The sequence below is a fragment of the Hydra viridissima genome, unplaced genomic scaffold (genome assembly GCF_058129835.1).
Source record: "Hydra viridissima isolate aposymbiotic clone 2 unplaced genomic scaffold, HvirCarnegie_v1 scaffold_17, whole genome shotgun sequence".
NCBI classification, from domain to species: domain Eukaryota; kingdom Metazoa; phylum Cnidaria; class Hydrozoa; order Anthoathecata; family Hydridae; genus Hydra; species Hydra viridissima.
Window position 1 is genome coordinate 2,484,067 of NW_028324316.1, and position 15,738 is coordinate 2,499,804.

Here is a 15,738-nt window from a genome sequence, read left to right on the forward strand (position 1 = left end):
ATATAAAATATTATCTAGTTAATACTTGTTTAATTATTTGCTGTAATAAATTTTTTATAACTTTTATAATAGAATTAAATAAAATTTAAAATGCTATTATTAACTATATTCCTTAAAAAAAAAAGCTATTATTAACCATGATCTTTTAATTTAAAAAGTAACAACAATATTATAGAAATAACTTTTTAATAATAAAAAAAAGCTATTTATAAAATGTACCCAAAATTCTGAAATAATAGAATAATAATAGTAATAACAATAATAATAATAATAATAGTAATAATAATAATAATTATAATAATAATAATAATAATAGTAATAATAATAATAATAATAATAACTAGCAATAAAGCAACCCGTAGTACGGGTTATGGTCGGTCTGTTAATTTATAGTGGCTGTTTTCCACAATTTAAAGTTGCAAAACCATAACTATTACCCTTTTAGAAAAACGCCTTCAAATTAAAAAATATGCAGAGGTAAAATAATTTACCAATTATTTAACATTGTTTGAGTGATTTACAACTGAAGAAGGTCATATCAGTGTAAGGCAGAACCATTTTCCTCGACATTACTAAGTTCAAAACAATACGTTTTTAGTTACTAACACAAAATAATATTACTTCCTCATGCTTTAAATTGACGAAAAAGTAAAGCTAATTTCGTGTTATATTTTTATAATGTGATTTAATTAATAAGATTAATATAAAGCGAACGTAAATTTTACATGAATTAATAATTCTTTGGCATCCCCTTGATACATGTTTCTTTAACAAAGGAAATTGTCTTTAAAACATTAAATGCACACAACTAAATAAATTTATTCAAAATATCTGACCATTTTTATATATGGCCTCTTTGTTTAAACAATTTTTAGTGAACGGTTATTTGCTACCATTTATTGAAAAATTCCTTTTATTACTCGAAATTTAATTCTCTTTAATAATTTGACACTAATAAAGGACCTCCCTTCCCCGTTTTTGAATTAATGGTGGTAAGGAGAATAGATTTATCTTTGTTAAGAGTTTTCAAGTTTTTGATGAAGACGTTCTACCAGAATAATAAAATGTAAAACAATGATTTACATGTATAACAATTTTTTCTTTTTAATATATATAAGAATTTTTTCTTTCCTCAAAAGTGTTGCAAATGCAAACTAAGATAATTAATTAGTTTAACACCTTATAAAATTTAAGTAACTCGATATTTGACTAATGCGCAAAACTACAATTATACCCCCCCTGTTTAAAAAGATCCCCAAAGTTACGTACAACAAATAATTAGGAACAAAAAGATTTTTAAAAATTGAACTAATTGCATATATTTATATCATTTTAACTGACCAAAATTTACAATTAAAGGTAATCAGGTTTTTTTTTATAAATCGTATAAATGCGTCAATCGTAAATCTTAATTTCTTATGAACACATGATTTATTACGTGTGGCTATTGCAGACTGATGATGTTTGCTCTGGTTTAAGATTTTTTGATGTTGTTGGGTTCGAGTTCTAATTTGTATTTTCGTTTCGCCAAGGTATTTTTTTAAACAGTTACAGTTGTGGACAAAATAATAGTAGTGGCTAGTAAAACAATGGTTTGTGATAATAATTTTATGTAAATTTAAATATAAATTAATAAATTTAGGCATAACAGTAATACAAACACTGAATAATGAAATGGGAGTAAAAAATATTAGTAAAACTGTTCAAATTGCTTTAGGGAAGTCCCGAATTTTATATACGAACATATCTAGATTTTTAGGTTAAAATAGCATATCTGTTGTTTCCTATCAATTTATTTATATTAGCTTTTTGTTTATTTGGTTTTAGTTGGACTAATTAAAGGTAAGATTAATTTTAGTGATAATTTAATGAAATATATAAAATAATCCTATAAATTTATTTTATAAATAGAAATTATGGGTCGTGCAAAGCATTGTAGTGCAGAAAAGAGACAACTAATAATTAAATTAAAGCAAGAAGGGAAAACATACAAACTTATTCAAGAGACATTAAGTTGTTCTCCTATGATGATTACAAATGCTCTAAAATGGAAAAATGAAGGCGAAACAAGGGGCCGAAAACAAAAAACGACTGAACATAAAGACAGATTGATAAAACATGCTGCTGTTGCCGATCCTTTTATAACTTCCCGCCGTATTAAAGAAGATTTAAATTTAAGTGTTTCTTTGAGAACAGTACGTAGGCGGTTAGTACAAAGTGTGTTAGTCGCCAGAAGCCCAAGAAAAGTTCCCCTTTTGAAAAAAAGGCATGTGGTAGCAAGATTACATTTTGCAAAAACGCATGCAGATTGGCCTGTTTCAAAATGGCGTAATATTTTGTGGTCTGATGAAAGCAAAATTGTTTTATTTAGGTCAAGTGGACGCAGGATGCATGTAAGGAGGCCACCTAACTCTGCATACAAACCGCAATACACCATAAAAACTGTAAAACATGGCGGAGCAAAAATAAATATTTGGGGTTGTTTTTCTTATTATGGCGTAGGGCCAATCTATAAGATTGATGGTATTATGGACCAAGACATATACCTTCAAGTATTACAAAATACCATGTTGCCCTATGCAGAAGAAGATATGCCCCTAAGATGGGTTTATATGCAGGACAACGATCCAAAGCATACCAGTCGCAGGGTAAAAAGTTGGTTCATCGAGAATAGGGTTGCAGTTATGGATTGGCCTGCACAGTCACCGGATCTTAATCCGATCGAAAACCTTTGAACGGATGTAAAAGAGGCAGTTTATAGTCAAAAACCAAAAAATCAGCAGGAGTTATGGCAAGTTGTCCAGAATGCTTGGAACAACATTCCTTTAGAACGTTGTCAAATTTTGATTAACTCAATGCCGAATAGATGCAAAGCTGTGATAAAAAACCGGGGACATGCGATTAAATATTAATTTTTTACTACTGTTTAAATAAATTTATATCATTTTTTTGTTAATAACATAAATTATTTGCAATGTAACATTAAATAAATTAATACTACTATTATTATGTCCAACCTGTTTTTTATACTTATATAATTATTATAAATAAAAGCAAAAGTTTAAAATTTTCTACTAATTAGTTAATCATCTCACACCTATTTAATTAATAATCCTGTATTACAATTTCATTTTCAGTAACTGTTTAAAGATAATAATATTAATTCGTTAATTTTAATCACACTACTATTATTTTGTCCACAACTGTACATTCAATTAAGTAAGTTCCATGTTTTCTATTGCGTGGTAATTTGGATTTGTTTTTACACGTTAGCAGTGATCTTAAATTCGGATTCGATTTAAAAACTCTTTATCAAACTTTTCTAAATATTTTTCTTAAATTTGGGGACAGTGATGGTATCCACGGTAATGATACTGTATGGAGGGTGTCATAATCGGATTGAATTTTATTTTTCTTTATGGACCGTTTTTTAATAATTTAGGTTGCAATACTTACCAGTTGGCTTTTGTCGTAACTATTTTCGTTGAGTATTTGAGTTAGAAATCTCATTTTGTAAATGAAAATCACTGCATATGGAGAAAACTCTGTGAGCATAACCTTTAAATATTGCGCTTAAAATTTTTGAGTCGTGATTTGAGTGAAGTTTAAATTGAATATTCATAATGGCTTCTTTCCTGTAAACTTTAAACTCGTAATTACCTTTGGTACTATTACCGTTACATCAAGGAAGTTTTTTTTTTGGTGCTATTACCGATACATTGAGATTTATATTCACTTTCGATATATATATATATATATATATATATATATATATATATATATATATATATATATATATATATATATATATATATATATATATATATATATATATACAGCTGTGGACAAAACTACGTGAACGATTGCAAATAGTTTTTTTTAATGAAATTTTCAATGTCTTAAAATAAGTTTATAGTTTAATACTATATATGGTTGGATAGAGCGTTTTTTGCTCTATAAGACTGTGTAAAGTGTATTCTCTAATAATTTGTTTAAAATTAAACATATCTAAATGTTCAAAAAGCATCAAATATTTTGCGCGACAAAACCACGTGAACGATTATACAAACGTAAAAGAATAATTTTACTAACATCAACAAATAATAGATTCTAAAAAAAAACAAACATTAATATTTTGTTGCATAGCCTTTAGAATCGATAACGGCCTTGCACCGTCTTGGCATAGATTCTACAAGAGTTTCTAGTAACTGTTTTGGTAATGCCTCCCATTCATACTGTACGGCTCGAAAAAGTTCATCCGGTTTTTGAAATTTGCGACCTCCCAAGCGTCGCTCAACTTCAATCCATAAATTTTCGATTGGATTTAAGTCGGGAGATTGGGCAGGCCACTTCAAAACCGTTATGCTATTATTTATGAGCCAATTTTTTACAGTCAAAGCTGTATGTTTAGGGTCATTATCATGTTGATAAACCCAATTGTGAGGCATTTTTTCTAAAGCGTGTGGCAACATTTGATTAGATAATATTTCCCTGTACTGTAGTTGGTCCATTATACCGTTTACACGGTACAACGGATCAATTCCAGCCCTGGAGAAACACCCCCAAACCATTATATTGCCACCCCCAAATTTTACAGTTCCTATTGTATACTCTTTTGCAAATCTTTTACCTACTGGACGCCTAACATAACCTCGACCGTCGCTGCAAACCATGTTAAATTTACTTTCATCCGACCACAAAACTGTTTTCCAATTTTCAACCGTCCAGTTTAAGTGATCTTTAGCGAACTGTAGGCGATCTTTGACGTGCCTGGGCTTAAGGAATGGTTTCTTTGCAGGTCTGCGCCCATAAAGACCTCCTTCGTTTAAACGCCTTTGAATCGTTCGTGTGCTTACGTTTTCCATGCCTGTTTGCAGACGAATTTCAGGGGCTGTCAAATGTGGATTCTCAAGAGATTTTCGCACAATTTTTCGATCAGTACTAAAAAATAAAATGTTAAACATTAAAATTAACATTAACATTAATATTATTAAGATTAAATATTAAAAAAAATAAAATTAAAGGAATATTACCGCTTATCCGTAATACGTGGACGACCACCTTTCTTAACGATCTTTTTGCTCTTTTCTCGGTGTATAATTTTATTTATTCCACCTTTTGACATCTTCACATGAGCTGCAATTTGCCCAATGGACCATTTTTCTTCTTTGCGCAAACGCAAAACCAAGCTTTCAATTTTTGAATCAGTTTGACGAACCATTATAGTTTAATTTTTTTAATTTTTTGATGTTAAACAGAATAATCTTGAGAAATTTAAATAATTGTAAGTTCTTAGAATACCAAAACCACATGTACGATTTTTAAAAGCACTGATTTCGATGTGAATATAATATAATTTGCATCAAAAATGACGCTTTTATAAATTGTTCACGTGGTTTTGTCGCTCAAAATTTTCGAAATTATTTTAACGTTTATACATGTATGATTTTATACGTATTATTAAAGAATACACTTTACACAATCTTATAGAGCAAAAAACGCTCTATCCAATCATATATAGTATTAGAGAAAAAACTTTTTTTAAGGTGTTGAAACTTTTGTTTCAAAAAACTATCTGCAATCGTTCACGTAGTTTTGTCCGCAACTGTATATATATATATATAATATATATATATATATATATATATATATATATATATATATATATATATATATATATATATATATATATATATATATATATATATATATATATATATATATATATATATATATATATATATATATATATATATATATATATATATTTCATTAAAAATTTATGAAAAGGTATTTAGATTGGCAATTAGCAGCTGGGCAAAATCCAGCCAAATCCATGTTTAGGTAATCTGTAAATAAAAAGTAAATGCAAAAAAAAAAAAAAAAAAAGTACAATTTGAAATGATTAAATCATCCGATCACACCATATAAACAAGACATGTTTATTGGTATTTTGCGGTTGTTTACAATCTGGCTGTAAAATACATCGCAGATTCCTTTGCGTCACAGATTTCACGACTTTAATGTAGATTATGCCGAGTCTCACACCCAAGGTTATTACCCTAAGTTGTTGTCACCATTGGTTGTTGGATTGTTGTTGTTTGTTGGAATTTTTTTAGTAACTTTTTAAAACGTTTTTTCAAGTTTTAGTTCAAAAAGATTATTAATGATGAATATACGCTATTATTAAACTAATAATAAAGGTTTCGATTGACTAGCACGATATTGAACCTGGCAATCTGTCTGTTTCAAAGAGAAACGTTCAAACATTTAGAAGAAGTCCTAATAGCATACAAAATTTGAATGGGACGAACTAACAAGAATTTAACATACACAAATCTCTTTATTCAGACGCGTGTCCACTGGGTATTACTTGCATGGTTGGAAAAAACTAAAGTTTCCTACTAAACATCCAACTGCAGCATCCAACCAAAGATAGTTTAATGTTAAACAAATTGAAGCTTTATGGAATGTATTTGATCCTGAATATGTAAGCTTATTGTCTAAGTTGCTTAATTTTTATGAGTTTTAGATTCTCCATAACTAGCTTCGTTAAGCTTATCGTGTATGCTGGTACTATACTAGTCGACACTGTCTCTATAAACAACCTAATGAGTTTAATGAAATCATTTTTAAAGATATTATTTTTTATTTTTAAAAAAGGCATCTTTTTTTTAGTGGAGTTTTTTTAGTAAACTCAGTTAAAATTGGATGACAAAAACCGTTGGAAGATTTCATAATGATCGGTGGACAAAACGTATTAAAACATTAATAATTTCCACAAATTAATAAAACGAGACAATTCTGCTTTGCAATAAATTTCTAGGTTATCTTACTTATAAAAGGTAATTGATAATACTCCAATTGCATTAGTTTTAATAACCAGAACCGGTGCAATTTCGCATGAAGTTTTGAAAGATAACCGCGAACAGCAAGTTCAAAGTTCAATTGATCAACTACAGTGGCGAGCAAAATAATAGGTGCGAACCAAAAAACTAACAAATACGAGAATATCTTTGAAACAAATAAAATAAAAATTTGAATTTTTATTAGAACTTTTATTTTATTACATAAATAAACAGAAATTAATAAATATTAAGTTATTAAATATATATAATATATTTTAATTTAAAAAAAATAAATTCCACACCGAGCAAAATAATAGGACTACTACAATATGCGGATTCTGGGACATTGATACTTTTTCCATACTTAAGGAATTCAAGATGGCGTCGTGTTTTTAATTTTCTGCAATCATGAATTGTGTATTCTGTCACATTGTGATTTATAAAAATACCGCATTAGTATTTTTATAATATAGTGATTTGCTATAGTTAATGAATTCAAGATGGCGTCGTGTTTTTAATTTTTTAATTTCTGCAATCATTTTTGTTGACTTACCTTTTTTGTGTCCTCGTGTTCTAGACCAAAGAGTTGATCATAGTCCATAAATGTAAAGCACGGTTTTAGTTTGTAATGCCCAATAGCCAAGGTGTGAATTCCGTCTTGCAAGATGTGTCTTTTGTCATCGTTAGCGCTGAGTGCGACTTTGTTGATCTCTTCGGTGTAAATGTTATGCTGATGAGATCGGATAACGTTCATGGTTTGTTATTTTTAAAAAAAATTTATTCTTTAAAAATTTCACCACAAGGTATTGATAACTTCTTGAAAGTCAAGACCTTCATTCAATTTTTTTAAGATGTAAAGACACAAATGACCACAATAAGACGTATCACCAAACTGAACTCTCTCGCTGTTATAATAAACAGGGCTTTTCAAATAGTCAACGAGCTCGACAAGAGGAGGCTGGGCATAAGAGTCAAAACTGTATTTTTTGTCTCCGTCTTTATACCAACAGACCCAATGAAATCCACCAGTGCTTGAATCTCCCGTATTCACGATTCCACATTCTTTTTTCATTGGCTTTTTTGGTAACTCATCCCTGACAAACACACCTTGAAAGTTTTTTAATTTTAACTGTTTAGTAGCCTTTATCAATTGAAAGTTAGTTAAAGCTTCATTAGGTAAAACAATTCCTTCTACATCAATCCATTGAAAGTCAATCATTTTTTTTAATTTCTTAAAAAGTTTATCCGAATTTTTTAACAAGCGATTTTCATAGAATAGCACCTAAAAAGGGTATACTATTAAAGGGTGAGTTAGGTCCGAGTAATAATCCAGCTCCAGCAGATTGATAGCCTTTTCCAGTTTTAATGAAGAGTCCATCACCGTAAACATTTTTAGTCCATGGGGTGATAAACAATCCTTCTCCACCTAAAGTTTTTATCTTCATTCCTTTCCCATTTTTGCTCATGTAAAAAAGACCTCTTCCTGCAATTTTATCAACCATAGCAGAACCGGCAGAAGAGCCTACACCTGCTAACAATCCAGTAGCTAGAGCTGGGACTACTCTTGTAGCAAGAGTGCTGCCTAACATACCTAGTAACGGTAGAAGAGCTCCGATAAATCCACCTTCAACTTTCGAGTTGTATGATAATTGTTTTCTGCTCAGTTTGAGTGTGACTCCTTTACCAGCTTCATACGCTTTTCTAATTTTATTCAATTGCGCATTAGTGATAGCGAGAACATGTTTACCGTTCAAGTCTTGATGAGAAAGCTTAATGCTAGTATCGGTTTTGTCTTGAATGGCTTTTTTAATTTTATCAGATTGGCTCTGCGAGATATTAATTTTGATATTTTGATAATTGCTCATTTTTTATGTATTAAAAATTATTTATTTCACTTCTCGAATATGATATCGTATTGCAATATCCTCTCCACGAAAATCAACCAAATCTCCATTCTGATCAATGATGCGAGTAACCATTGTTGAAATTTCAAACAGTTTAACAGGAAGATAAATCAAATGCATTGGTCTCTCAATGATTTTATAGCCAGGACTAACATTTGGATAAAAGGAGTAAATGCAATTGAGTTGGGTTCCATTAATATAGGATGATCCGATAACGTTGTTAACGATTCTGATGGTGCTAATGCTTGAAATTCTAACGATTTGATCCGACTCGTATTCGGAATTGGAATTTAATTTTCTTTTAGTAAACCCTAAAACTGATGCGATGCTGTTTTCCACGTTCAAATCCATCAAATAATTCATTCCAAGTGTGATGGTTGATTTTAAAGTGCTTAAATTGGATCCGATTTTTATGTTATCGGGAGAGTAGCTGATTTTATTTGCTGTGACGTAGCTAGCGCTTTGAGACGCATAATTTTTTATTGTGTTTGAGACGGTCTTTTGTAAATAATTGTTGATGTCTTTAATGTCATAGCTTCCTGATGGAATGTTAATGTTCTCCCAATGAGCTCCATTGTCCATGCTGTATTTGAAAGAATTGTTTTTACTGTTTACATTTGGAATGCTGTTGTAAGTCTCAAGACCGAGAAAAGCCATTTCATAACTTTTTCCTTCGTCAAAAACGATTTTATCCAAAAATTCAGTAGTGATAACACTTGATTTTCCATCTACACCGATGATTATACCTGTCATTTTTAAAATAATAATTATTTTTTAAATTGTTTTAGAAAAATAAAAAATCATCAAACCCGCTTCGGTACTTTCCCTCGTTCTTTTTAGAAGAGAGATCAATGACAGCAAATCCGTGAGGTTCATTCCAGCAATGATTGCAAAAGGCTTTAAAATCTTCTATTTTCATATCGCAGGAAACGTGATCTTGATAAATGTGATTAACGCTTTTTTGGTCTTGTTTAAAGAGACAAATAAAGTTAGCATTTTCTCTAATGGTATGTCTTGGAATCTCGAAATAGTTTTGAGCGAGGTAAAAGCAGTCGACGTTAGAGTGCCTTCCTCGGATGTAGTATTTTTCACATTTGTTTTGATTAGTCAATTGCAAATCGTCAAAGATCATTAAATTGTTTTTGGATGAATCAAGATCTTCAGGTTCAGGTACATCGTCTGCTGTTTCGAAAAATTGACATTCCATATCATCATTGTTGGAATATTTTTTTGAAAGATCGTTAATAACATCTTCATGGATTAAATTCAATTTTTCCATTTCGTCTTGTACATCATCCGTTAACAAATCAACAATATCCTTTTTAGGAAGTTTATTTTCGAACGAGCTTTTGAGTATTTTGTATTCCGGTTGAAAAAGAGATTTTCCAAACACTTGCAAATGATTGTAATCTAGCCATCCAGGTCTTAAAAGTAAATTGAGCAGCAACGTTGTTTTTCCGTATCCAGACTTTCCAACGATGATTCCTCGAATGCTTCTCGGTAAAAGCTTGCTGTTGTTTCTTTTGGTTTTTCCAATTTTACACGACAATTTCATCACTTCCATATTTTTTATATTAAAAAAGTTTTTATATATGTTAAAATGTACTGCGTTAAATGCAAAAGAGAGACTGAAACCATTCACTTGAAAAACGAGATCACAAAAAACAACAGAAATATGCTTAAAGGAACTTGCGACTCTTGTGGGATAACAAAATGCAAGTTTGTTTCGGCTGCAAAAGGAGGAGACTTGGTGGAATCGATCAACAATTTTTCAAAAAAAATAAAGCTTCCATGGGCAAAGTTTCCAGGAGAAATGCACATTCCAGGGATGAATTTTGCTGGACCGGGAACCAATTTAGACAAAAGGCTTACTTCCACAGACATGTATCAAGAGTGGAGCAAACCGGTGGATAGAGTAGACAATGCTGCATATCACCACGATTTAGCTTACAAGTATTTAAACGATGTTAAAAGCAGAAATGTAGCAGATCAAATGATGCTTGAAGAAATGAACTCCATTCCAAACCCTACTCAGAGAGAAATAAGCGAGCGAAAAATCATCGAACCCATCATCAAAGCCAAAGCTAAATTCGGATTGGGTGTGAGTGATTTGAAATGGACGGATCAACTTGCAGAGGAGCTTCATAAACCGGTGATTCATCATTTTAAGAAAAGAAAAGTGATTGTGAACGACATTGATGAGATATGGGCTGCTGATTTGGTTGACATGCAATCGTTTTCAAAATTCAACAACGGGGTAAAATATTTGCTCATGGTGATCGACGTGTTTTCAAAGTATGGATGGATTGTTCCGTTAAAAAGCAAAACAGGTCTTGAAGTGGCTGAAGCGTTGAAAAAGATTTTCACAGAAAGAAAATGCGTCAAATTGTGGGTAGACAAAGGAAAAGAGTTTTACAACAGACATGTGAGAGCGTTGGGTGTGCAACTGTATTCCACTGAAAATGAAGAAAAAAGTTCTGTTGTTGAACGATGGAATAGAACAATGAAAGAGAGAATGTTTAAATATTTTTCAGCTAACAACACTAATAAATACATCGACGTATTAGATGAGATGGTGAAAAATTACAACAACACAAAGCACTCTTCTATTAAAATGACACCAGTGGAAGCTAGCGATGAAAAGAATAAAGGTAGGGTCTGGTGGAGTCTGTATGGAAAGGATCAAACATTACCAGCAAAACCAAAATTTTCCATAGGTGATCAAGTGCGAATTGTAAAAAAGAAGTCTCATTTTGAAAAGGGGTATACACCGAGATGGACTGAAGAGGTTTTTACCGTGTCAAATGTTCAGTATACGAATCCACCCACGTATAAAATCGCTGATGCTAACGGTGAAGAAATTCAAGGTACATTTTACGAGCAGGAGATGCAAAAGACCAATCAAGACATATTTAGAATTGAAAAAATCATTCGCAAAACCAAGAGCAAGTCGTTAGTCAAATGGTTAGGATATCCAGACTCGTTTAATTCATGGGTAGATAATAATGAATTGTTAAGTTTGCAAAAATAGACACGCTGTTTTTGTATGATAAGAAAAAAAATTTGAATTTTGAGTTAAATAAATTTCTTTTCATATAAAAAATAACAATGAGTATGTCAGAAAATCAGCGTGCGATGATAGAACGGCTAAATGCAATGAATGAAAGGATAGAACCTCCAACGCCGGAAGAAATTACTAGTCTTGAAGAATATGCGTTAGAGTTGATAGAGAGAGATGAATTTACTTATGAAATAGAAGAAATTTATGAACAATTTATGGAAGAATATACTGAAAAATTTACGCAAGAATTTATGGAAAGATATTATTTAAGCGATGATGATTTTAATGTTTTAGACGAAGCTGCTGTATTTAGTTTGCCTAGTTCAGAAGATGTTGATCCTGAAGATTTACCTTACAATGGACCTTACAATGATACTATAGTTTTAGATTACAATTCGATGAGTGTTGAAGAACAAAATGAATATGATGATTATATATATAATGAATTGTTAGAAGATATGCGTAATGAAACGGGTGGAAACAACTTTATCATTTACATCAATGATGAGGAGGAGAAAAGAAATAGATTAAAGATTGAGGCGTTGATTGAAGGTTTTAAAAAGGATGAATATAGAGTGTGTGCTTCTGCTGCTTAAAACGATAATCATTTTATTCCTCACATATAAAGAATAAAATGATCTAAAAAATTTATTTTTAATATGTAAAATGCATGCTCCTCACAAGTTTTTTAGAAATGTTGCCTCAGCAGAAGTTCATAGTTTGGATTTGCAATTAAAAATTTTGGAAGAGAGGGTTAGAGAGTTGGAGGAAAGAAAACCAAACAACATTATTGTGTCTACGAAAACGTTAGATCATCCACCTTATTTCAACGTTAACAAACAATATGAGATTTTTGCTCAACAAGACATTAAATTTCCTCCTGTATCTCACAAGCAGATATCGTTGTCTGTAGGTTTACAATTAGACAAAGGAATTGCTGTCGTCACTTTGATGAATAAAATAAGCAACCAATTGAATTATTTCAAAAACGATGCTATTTTTTCCGAGTCTGTGGATGAGATATTTATAACCATACACAATTATAACAACAAGGAAGTCACCGTTAAAAAAGGAGAAAAACTTTGCAAGATTAACTATATTGATTTAAAATAGTTTTTTTTATTAATAAAAAATGGAAATATTGAATGAAAAACTTTATCCAGTTCTTCCATCAGCTCCTGTAGATGAAGGGCATGTTTATAGGCTTCATAAAATAAGCGAGATTCAGAAAGAGATAGAGAGTGAAAAAGCAAAGCGAGTTCATCTAAGCAAAAAGTACCATCGCGTGTTTAGGATCATTTCTAATGTAGATAATACAATCCAAACCTTATGCATTGCTTTGGGTGTGACTGGAATTGGTCTTTTATCAACCATCGCTGCTACCCCTGTTGCAATTGCGTGTGAAGGTGTGGCTATTGGAATGGGGTTTTTATCCATTGTAGGAGGACAAGTCAACAAAAAACTAGCATTAAAAGCAGAGAAGCATGAAAAGATCAAAGTGTTGGCAGAGTCGAAATTGAATACGATTAGCGAGCACATTTCCAAAGCGTTGATGGATGGAAAAATAAACGATTCAGAGTTTCAATTGATTATTGATGAGCTTCAAAAATTTAAATCCTTGATGGAGGAAATACGAACCAAAACCAAAAAGGGGATAGATGAAGTTACTAAAGAAAACTTGATCCAAAAAGGACGAGAAGACGCGATTCAAACGTTTAACAATTTGTTTAAGAAAGGATCAACGTAGCCGTAAAAACCAATTTATGTTTTTTTTCCACGTATTTTAAAAAGATGTTTTTCTTTAAAATACAAGACCTGAATAAAAGGGATGAAATTGTGAAAGAAATTAATGATAGACGAAAGAGGATTTATCAGAACAGCGTGAATGACAACATTTCAGATACGAATTTTCAAGCTGATGTGAGCAAGCTATTTAAACCTATCATTGAGAGCAATGAAAAGATGCTTAAAGGAAAATTTGTATCCAAAATGCCTTTTGAAGTGAACAAAGTTGGAGATAAAATGTACATTGGAAAAATGGAGGTTGAAATAGATGGAAATGATATCATTGTCGGTGAAGAAAAGTATAATGGAACAAAAGGTCTTTGGGAACTGATGACTGAATTAACAATACCAAAGAGCTATACCGATGAAGATTTGCAAAATTATGAAAAAATTTTAATGGACAGTGATGCTATAAGATCTGATTCGCAACCGCATAAACCGAAATCATCAAGAAGACCAAAGTATCAACAACTTATTGCTCCTATTTGGGAAAAAATGATGCGTATTGAAAAAGGTAAAAAAGGTCGCGGTGTCATTATTCTTCCAAGCGATCCTAATGCGTTGGTGGAAAAGCTTGAATTGAGTATAGCTGCTTGGCATGCTGGAAACACGGCTTCAAGAAACGAGGCTGTTGCTATTTGCGATGAGCTGTTGAGACAAGGAGAGATTAATAAAGAGGAATATAAATCGTTAATGAAGGCTATTGATAAAATTATTTAAAAAAATTGTTTTATTTAAAAAATGCTCATTGTGAACAAAAGAAGATATGTGAAAAAGAACGTTGTTGGTGGAGGTGGTATTGTAGACATGATTAAAAATTTCATAAAAAGAGCAGCTGCGTCAAGTGTATCAAAAGCAACAGTGAATTTGCTTAAAAATGCTGCATCAAGCAAAATTGGGCAAGAAGCGATTACAGCTGCAAAATCTGCTGGGACAGAGTTAGCCCTTTCAGCCATCTCCGCTGCTAAAGACGTGGCTATTGATAAAGGTAAAAAGACCATTGAAAAATTAAAGACTGGTTCATCTATTCAAATTAAGAAAATGTCTAAAAAGAACGCGATTCGAATTCAAGACCTGGTGAAAATGGGGCAGGGCATGAAAATAGTATGAAGATAGCATTCTATTGCGATGACTTGTTATAAACTTGCAATGTCTTGCAATGAGAGACATTTAAATGAATTAAATAATTTTTTATTATATAAAAAATGATAAGTACTGAGCGATTAAGAGTTACTGAGAACCCAGAGTATGATATTGGTATTGAAAAAGTTGATTTTTTTGAGTACCTTCCAACCAATCTCGATTTAAATTCTTCAGGCACGATTACTTTTGAGATTGACTGTCAATCGATTCAAACAGTACCATCAGAGGCTTACATTCTTATTGAAGGAGTGTTGAAAAAGAGCGATGGAACCTTTTACGATGCTAAAGACAACATTGCACTGGTGAACAACGCTTTGATGTATTTGTTTAATGATGTGACTTATGACTTGTCGGGAGAGCAAGTGGAAAGAGTGATGTATCCAGGTCCAGCCACCACCATACTTGGATTGATGAAATATCCTTATGGATTTCAGTTTGCTGATGGATTAAAACAGATGTGGTATATGGATACGTCAAATCTTGTTGGAAATTCAGGATTCAATGTTAGACGAGACCACTTGTTTGCAGACACTACATCCGTTGGAGCTTTTTCGTTTAAAATTCCGTTGAAACACATTTTTGGATTTTGCGAAACCTATGACAAAGTTGTTTATGGGTTTAGGCATACCATCACCTTTACAAAGAAAGAATGTGATGATGCGATTTATAGAGCGGAGAGCGTTAGTGGAGGAATGATCAACCTTAAAAAATTCAGACTTTATATGCCTCGCGTTGAATTGGATATTTCGAAAAAGACTGATTTCATGAATTTAATAGCTCAAAAAATTCCCATTCAAGTGGCTTATAAATCAAACAAATGTGAAAGACAGCTTATTCCAGCCGGTCAAACAGAATTTACCTGGTCGCTTGGAAGAGTCACTGACAAAAGCATTCCAAGATTTATCTTGTTCGGACTTCAGACAAACAGAAATTCCAGTCAAACAGTTAATCCATCACTATTTGACCATTGTGATGTTAGCAATTTTTACGTGACTGT